Source organism: Danio rerio, chromosome 20 (genome assembly GCF_049306965.1).
Source record: "Danio rerio strain Tuebingen ecotype United States chromosome 20, GRCz12tu, whole genome shotgun sequence".
In the NCBI taxonomy this organism is placed as follows: Eukaryota; Metazoa; Chordata; class Actinopteri; order Cypriniformes; family Danionidae; genus Danio; species Danio rerio.
In genome coordinates, this window is record NC_133195.1 from 59285001 (window position 1) to 59292500 (window position 7500).

Genomic DNA, 7500 nt, shown 5'->3' on the forward strand with positions numbered 1-7500 from the left:
GAGTACCAGGTCGAGCCTTCTCAGTTCCCCAGCCGGAGTTCTGAAGGCCCATTCCCGGCGTACCTCCCAACCCCGGGTTTCGGCTTCGGCCTTCAGGAGGTCGCATATTTTGTTATGACGCCTGATTCTGGCTCCCTGCACCGCCGGACATTTGCCGAGGATGTGAGAGCTGGATTCCAACCGGGATGAGCACCGCCTGCAGGCCGCACCCGCTTTGCTCCTGCCCCTTTGCTGGAATTCGAGGGTGGGGTATACACATGCTCGCAGTTGTAGAGCGGCGATGTAGTGCCGCTCTTTGAACCCTGCCGGCTTCCTGAGCCATCCGTTAGCCACCCTGTTTCTGAAGAAGCCGGCTATACCCACACCCTGGATCGGCAGGCCCATCCAGTGTTGGAATTCTTCCAGTCTCCAATCGCTCGGCATTGGGCAGCGAGGTACCAGATCGTTAGCGACCTCCTCCCCTTCCTGGTACTGATTCGCCCCGAACACCCGTGGGAGCGCACTCTCCTCTCCCCCGGCCCGCATCCAGGCCTTTTTGAATTTCTGTTCGACTCGGGAGCCGCGCATCATGGCCTTCATCAACGGGTCCGATGAGTTGGCCAAGCGGAACATTCGTCTCGCCTGCATTGATGGGATGTGCCGAGTGAGCTTGCATATACCGAGGCCACCATTACAGTTCCTGGCATACAACAGCCCGTTGCAGGTTGACGGTGGAAGATGCAGCCATTTCTTCACCGCCTTCCTGATTGTCCCATCCAGGTTCTGGAGCATGACGTCGCCGGCCCCACCGTGATCAGCCAGGTAGAAGAGTCGCGGGATGGCAAACTGATTGAGAATGTATACCTTCTGTGAGGGTTTGAGCAGTGACTTCCCAATGCGCTTGCACCATCGGTCTAGTGCCACTGTAAGGTCAGGCTTTTCAATCCCCGCCCAAGGATTGACTTTTACTCCCAGATATTTGATGGAGTTTTCGATGTTTGTTAGCTGCAGGGCCTTGCCCCCCAGAACCCATGGGGGGCAGTCGTTCACTGTGAAGGCACCTCTGCAGGGCCTGACCATGAAACTGTGGCACTTTTTGGGTTGGACTGTGAGGCCGGTGGTTAGGCAGAATTCGTCTACAAGCGCAAGGTTGTGTGCCATTCCCTCCCACGAGCCCGCAACCAGTGCCAGGTCATCCGCGAACGCTAAAGCTGTCACTTTGTGACCTTCGGCCTCATACCCTTTGCCTGTGCGTTCGAGACTTTGGATGAGGGGATCCAAAGCCAGGTTGAAAAGCAACGGGGATAGGGGATCCCCCTGCTTGACACCAACCCTCACTGGGATATCTGGTCCCTCCCTTCGGCCTAACTCGACACTTGTGCAGCTGTTTGTGTAAATCTCCCGGATCAGATTTACCATGTGGGGGTCCACGTTCATCCGTTCAAGAACCGACAGCAAGTGTTCATGAGAGACGGTGTCGAACGCTTGTGCAAAATCGACAAACACCACCGCCAGTTGGCTGCGCTTTTCTTTGGAGTGACGGAGAACGCATTGGAGCAGCTCGAGGTTCTCCGAGCACCCGGGGCTCTGTCGAAACCCTCTCTGTCTGGGGTGCAACGGGCACGCCTCTGTCAATCTTGTGTTGATCACCCTCGTGAAAAGCCGCAAGACCATCGACCCGATGGTGATTGGACTCCAGTTGCCAATCTCCATCGCCGCCCCTGGGTCCGAGGTCTTGGGCAGTAGCACCGTTCGACTTTTCTTCAAGCGTTCGGGAATGACACCTGTGAACCACCACATGTTAAACAGCTGTGTGAGGGTCTCGCATTCGGGGTCCCAGTTGGAAATGTCCCTTTTTCCAACGCCATCTGGGCCCGGTGCGGATGTATTCGATGCATGTCGGAGGCTATTTTGGACCTCGCTTATGGAGATTGGCCCGAGGAGGTGGGCGTTGTTTGCCCTTTCTTCCGTCCCAAATCGTCCCAGCCCGGCAAAGGGTCTTGGATTCGCCCATTTGCTTTTAAAGTGTTCGTAAATAACCTCTCCTGTGATTGGGCACTTTGTTTCACTTTTGCCGTCTAGGATGTTCGCGGCCAGGCGGGCTGGGTCTTTCCGGAACCGAATTTGGCAGTTGTGGTAGGCGCGGCGTTTAGCGAGTAATTTGAGCCGGCGTCCCCACCTGCCTCTCCTCCGTTTAGGCGCAACAAAAGTTACGGGCCTTCGGGCCAACCTCCCTGCAGGTAGGCCTTGCAGTGTCCTTTGCGTCGCCGCGTCAACCAGCTCAGGGAGCCGATCGTTGCCATCCAACCATGCAGCGAGAACGCTGTCGATCACCGTACCTCCGTCTCTCGTCGCCCTTACCCATCTACTGGCTACCTCCCGGAGCTGGTCCCGGAGGCCTCCTGCGGGCAGATTGGGCTGTGGTGAGAGGATCGGTGGATTTGCTGGGGGCTCGGACGGTTCTCTGGGCGTTCTCGCACGTCTGGGACGTTTAGGGGGGATCCCTTCCCCAGAGGGACCTTCCCCAGCGTCAGCCCTTTCGATTCCAGCTCTCCCCTCTCCATCTGTCGAGGTCCCTTTTTCTTGCCTGTCTTGAGCAATTCTTTTCCTATTGCGGATTTCTGAGTGGACGTGCATCTCATGTATACTACACGCTCTCCTTGTGTCAAATGTCCTATTGCATCCCTCGCACTTAATCACTTTCTCAGGCGGCTCGCCTGTCGGTCCGCGACATTTCGGAATGTGACAGAGGACGGAATGGCAACCCGGAGAGGTTTTTCCACATGATTCACAGCTGAATCTAACGGGCACTGTTCCGTGGCGAAATGCAAAGTGTCTTTGCACTTTCACCGCCGTGCTCGCCGACCCGCCACATAGGGGGCAGTTGAAGTCCCTGAGCGGCAGGGTCACCACCACTCCCGGGTGCTCCCCCTGCTCCCCGTCCGCCATAGGTTCAGGCAGGGCTTGGGTGCCCGTTGGTATGGGGTTAGATGGTATCGGCCCATTGGGCTCCTCGACCGAGCTTTCGTCGTTTGGGCTGCCGCGTTGTGCGTTCCATCCTGCTGGTGTCTGATCACGACCTCGACGCCCCTCGCTGAGGCGTGTCAAGACAACCGAGCATTCTCGTAGTCCTAAGCCATGCGTAAGTGTTCGTTTAGCCTCTGGTTTGCGCTTAGGATCTCGCGTTACGAAAGGGACCCGACCCAAAGATCCCTCCGTGGCACCTTCTACTGGGCGACGGGCCATCCAGTATGACTTTCCTTTTGCTGTACTTTCCATGTTTTTAAAGAGGCGGAGGTTAACCCACTCCAAGGGTCATGGATCTGACTCATTGTCGTTAGTCACGCTATTGTCATTGCCGGATGGCCACTGTCGTACGCTCGTGATTCCTGGCCTGGAGGTCACGACGGGGGGATTGGGTAGGGGGGATTGTTCGTTAGGCCCAAATCGGGGAGGTTCTGGATCATCCCATAACGAATGAGTTTGACGTCATCCGGGAAGCTGCCTACCCCAGGGGCATAATCATCCTATCGATCAGTTTTAGCCAGGCCTCACCAGAATGGACCCCCGACTCCATATTTCACCCATCCACGGTCATCCTCCGGAAGAGCTATCAATCTGTCAATCCTTTCCGTGTCCGGGCCGGGTGAGGTTTCCCGTGTTGAGTCAAATTAAGCCGCAGGCTCCACTCCTGGTGGTGCCCTTCCGTCAATTCCTTTAAGTTTCAGCTTTGCAACCATACTCCCCCCGGAACCCAAAGACTCGTGGTTTCCCGCACGCTGCCCGGCGGGTCATGGGAATAACGCCGCCGGATCGCGGGTCGGCATCGTTTACGGTCGGAACTACGACGGTATCTGATCGTCTTCGAACCTCCGACTTTCGTTCTTGATTAATGAAAACATTCTTGGCAAATGCTTTCGCTTTCGTCCGTCTTGCGCCGGTCCAAGAATTTCACCTCTAGCGGCGCAATACGAATGCCCCCGGCCGTCCCTCTCAATCATGGCCCCGGGTTCCAGAAACCCACAAAATAGAACCGGAGTCCTATTCCATTATTCCTAGCTGCGGTATTCAGCGGCGGCTGGGCGGCCTGCTTTGAACACTCTAATTTTTTCAAAGTAAACGCTCCGGGCCCCGAGGTACCGGACACCCAGCTAAGGGCATCCGGGGGGCGCCGGGAGGCAGGGTCCGGGACAGGCGGTGGCTCGCCTCGCGGCGGACCGCCAGCCCACTCCCGAGATCCAACTACGAGCTTTTTAACTGCAGCAACTTTAATATACGCTATTGGAGCTGGAATTACCGCGGCTGCTGGCACCAGACTTGCCCTCCAATGGGTCCTCGCCCATGGGTTTAGGATACGCTCATTCCAATTACAGGGCCTCGAAAGAGACCTGTATTGTTATTTTTCGTCACTACCTCCCCGTGTCGGGAATGGGTAATTTGCGCGCCTGCTGCCTTCCTTGGATGTGGTAGCCGTTTCTCAGGCTCCCTCTCCGGAATCGAACCCTGATTCCCCGTTACCCGTGGTCACCATGGTAGGCGCCTAAAGTACCATCGAAAGTTGATAGGGCAGACATTCGAATGAATCGTCGCCGCCGCGGAGGGCGCGCGATCGGCCCGAGGTTATCTAGAGTCACCAAAGCGGCCGGGGGACGAGGCCCGACCCCCGAAGGGGGAGCCCACGCCGCACCCGGATGGGTTTTGGATCTGATAAATGCACGCGTCCCCGGCCCCCGGGGGGACCGGGTCGGCGCTCGTTGGCATGTATTAGCTCTGGAATTGCCACAGTTATCCAAGTAACGGATGGAGCGATCAAAGGAACCATAACTGATTTAATGAGCCATTCGCAGTTTCACTGTACCGGCCGTGTGCACTTAGACCTGCATGGCTTAATCTTTGAGACAAGCATATGTTACTGGCAGGATCAACCAGGTAGCCCCGAGCAGAGTGGTAGAGGAAGAGAGCTCTTCCTCGCTCACGGGTCTCGCGCTGCCGCTCGCGCCCCCGGAGGGGGCGAGGGAGGCGCGGCCGCTCGCTGTGTGGGGTTTTTGCGGGGTTGTGGTCACCGGGAAATGCGACGTGCTTCGCGGCGAGCCCGGCCGAAGAGCGGAGAGCGCCCGCACCGGCGCCGCCCTCCACTGTGAGAGAGCGGCGAGGGAGGCGCGTCGACCTTCGCTGGGCTGCCGGTGGAGGACTTTCGAGGTAGACCGGTCGTCTGAGTCCTTTTCCCAAGGAGCGAGGGAGTGCGGAGGAGGCCCGAAGGAGGCCTCGCTCTGCTGCGGGTCTGAGGCCCGAATCGGGGAGGAACCACCCTGCCCACAACGGTCCGAAGGGACCGGGCGAGGGGCCTACCCCAGGGGCGTCGTAAGTTCCCATCGGTCAGGTGACAGAACAGCAGGGCGCTGCTGCTATCGAAGTCACCCCCGGCAGTCGTTCCTGCTGAGGTGAGGGGCCCGTTTAGAAGAGAACGGTGCACCTTCTGGGGCCGTCGTTCTCCTCTAAGGTCTCCTCTAAAGACTTCCCAACAAGTGCTGAAAACCAAAGTCCACGAAGTTTCGCCTTCGCCGAAACCTCGATGGCAGGTCAGAGAAAACCGGGGTGGGGTGGGGGGGGCCCTATCGGCTGGTGGGGGGGTCCTCCCGCCTGGCGTCGACCCGTTCACGTGTCCTAGTAACCCAAAGTGTCCCAGCGCCCTGTCTTGTGCGTCTTGTGCGTGACTGTAGACATGTAGAGAGCCTTCCTCGTAACGTCCCCGGTGGATGTGTTCTGCAAGTGCCAGGCGAGCCCTCTCCAGGCCGAACATATTCCTGTTGAGCCTTAAACGAACGTCGACTCTTTGTGCCTTTTTTTTCTCTCTCCTTGAGAGTGAGGTGAATCGCCTTTTAGTTGGTTAAAAAATAAAAAAATAAAAAAAGTTTATTCAAGGATAACATCTAAACCCCCCCCCCCCACAATCCCCCCCCCCCCCACACACACACACAGAGGGATTCACTTTCCAATAGAAAATGTATAAAACAAAAAAAATAAAATAAAATTTAAAAAAATCCTACCGATGACCCCAGGCCAGCCCATCAGCTTCTCTTTAAATAAAAAAAGAAAGAAATTTGTGAAAAAAAAAAAAACTGCCGCAGACCCCCGGTCACCCCATCAGCTTCACTTTGCGAGAAAAAAAAAAAAAAAAAAAAAAATTAGAGTTAAAAAGTAGACCCCCGGCCATCCCATAGGCTTCACTTTGCAAGAAAAGTAGTAGAAGAAAAAAAATTGAAAAAGAAAACTACTTGTCACCGCAGAACCCCGGTCATCCCATTGGCTTCACTTTGCGAGAAAGAAAGAAAAAAAAAAAACCGCTGACCCACAGCCAACCCACCAGCCTCACTTTGTAAAAAAAAAAAATAATAATAATTATAAACAGAGTATATCCCCGGCCATCCCATAGGCTTCACTTTGCAAGAAAAGTAGTAGAAGAAACAAAACTGGAAAAAAAAACTACCTGCCACCGCAGACCCCCGGTCATCCCATTGGCTTCACTTTGCGAAAAAACAAAAACTGATAAAATACTATATACATACCTACATATACATATATATATATATATATATATATATATATATATATATATATATATTTGTCTGTGTGTGTGTGTTAAAGGATATATCATGCTTCTACCAGAAATATCCCAGAGACCCACCATCCCCCAAGTGAGACTTTGTCATCTCATTGGCTTCACTTGGCAAAAAACAAAAACTGAAAAAATAAATAAAAATACCTCGTCCCCCGGCCACCCCATATGTATATATATATATATATATATATGTGTGTGTGTGTGTGTGTGTAATTACATATATGTGTTTGAGGTAAAGGATCTATCACGTTTCTACCAGAGACCCACCATCCCCCAAGTGAGAGTTGGACAAGTGTGCCCTAACCTTAACCCAACCATACAACCATAAACCCCTAACTCTAAACCTCAACCTAACCCTAAACCCAATTTTAACTCCACCCCTAACCCCAACCCAAACCCTACCCCCAACCCTAAATCCAACTTTACCCCTCAACCTAACTCCAAACCCTACCCCCAACTTTAACCCCACACCTAACCCCAACCCAAACCCTACCCCAACCCTAAACCCAAATTTAACCCCACACCTAACCCCAACCCAAACCCTACCCTAAACCCAAATCTAACCCTAAACCCCAAATCATAACCTCAAACCCTACCAAGCCTAACCCTAATCCTTTAAGAAAAGACCCACCATCCCCCAATTGAGTGTTGGACGACCATAGTCTCTGTGCCTTTTCTCTCTCTCTCTCTCTCTCTCTCTCTCTCTCTTGCAGGGTGAGCTGAATCGGCTTGACTGACAAAAACGAAGGAAAACCACCACCTCTAGCCAGAGAGCAGGAAAGCCATCCCCCAGCGAGAGTAGGACGACTGTGGCATGGTGCAGTGTTCCACCCAGCAACAAAAGACCCACCATCCCCCAATTGAGTGTTGGACAACCATGGCCTCTGTGCCTCTCTCTCTCT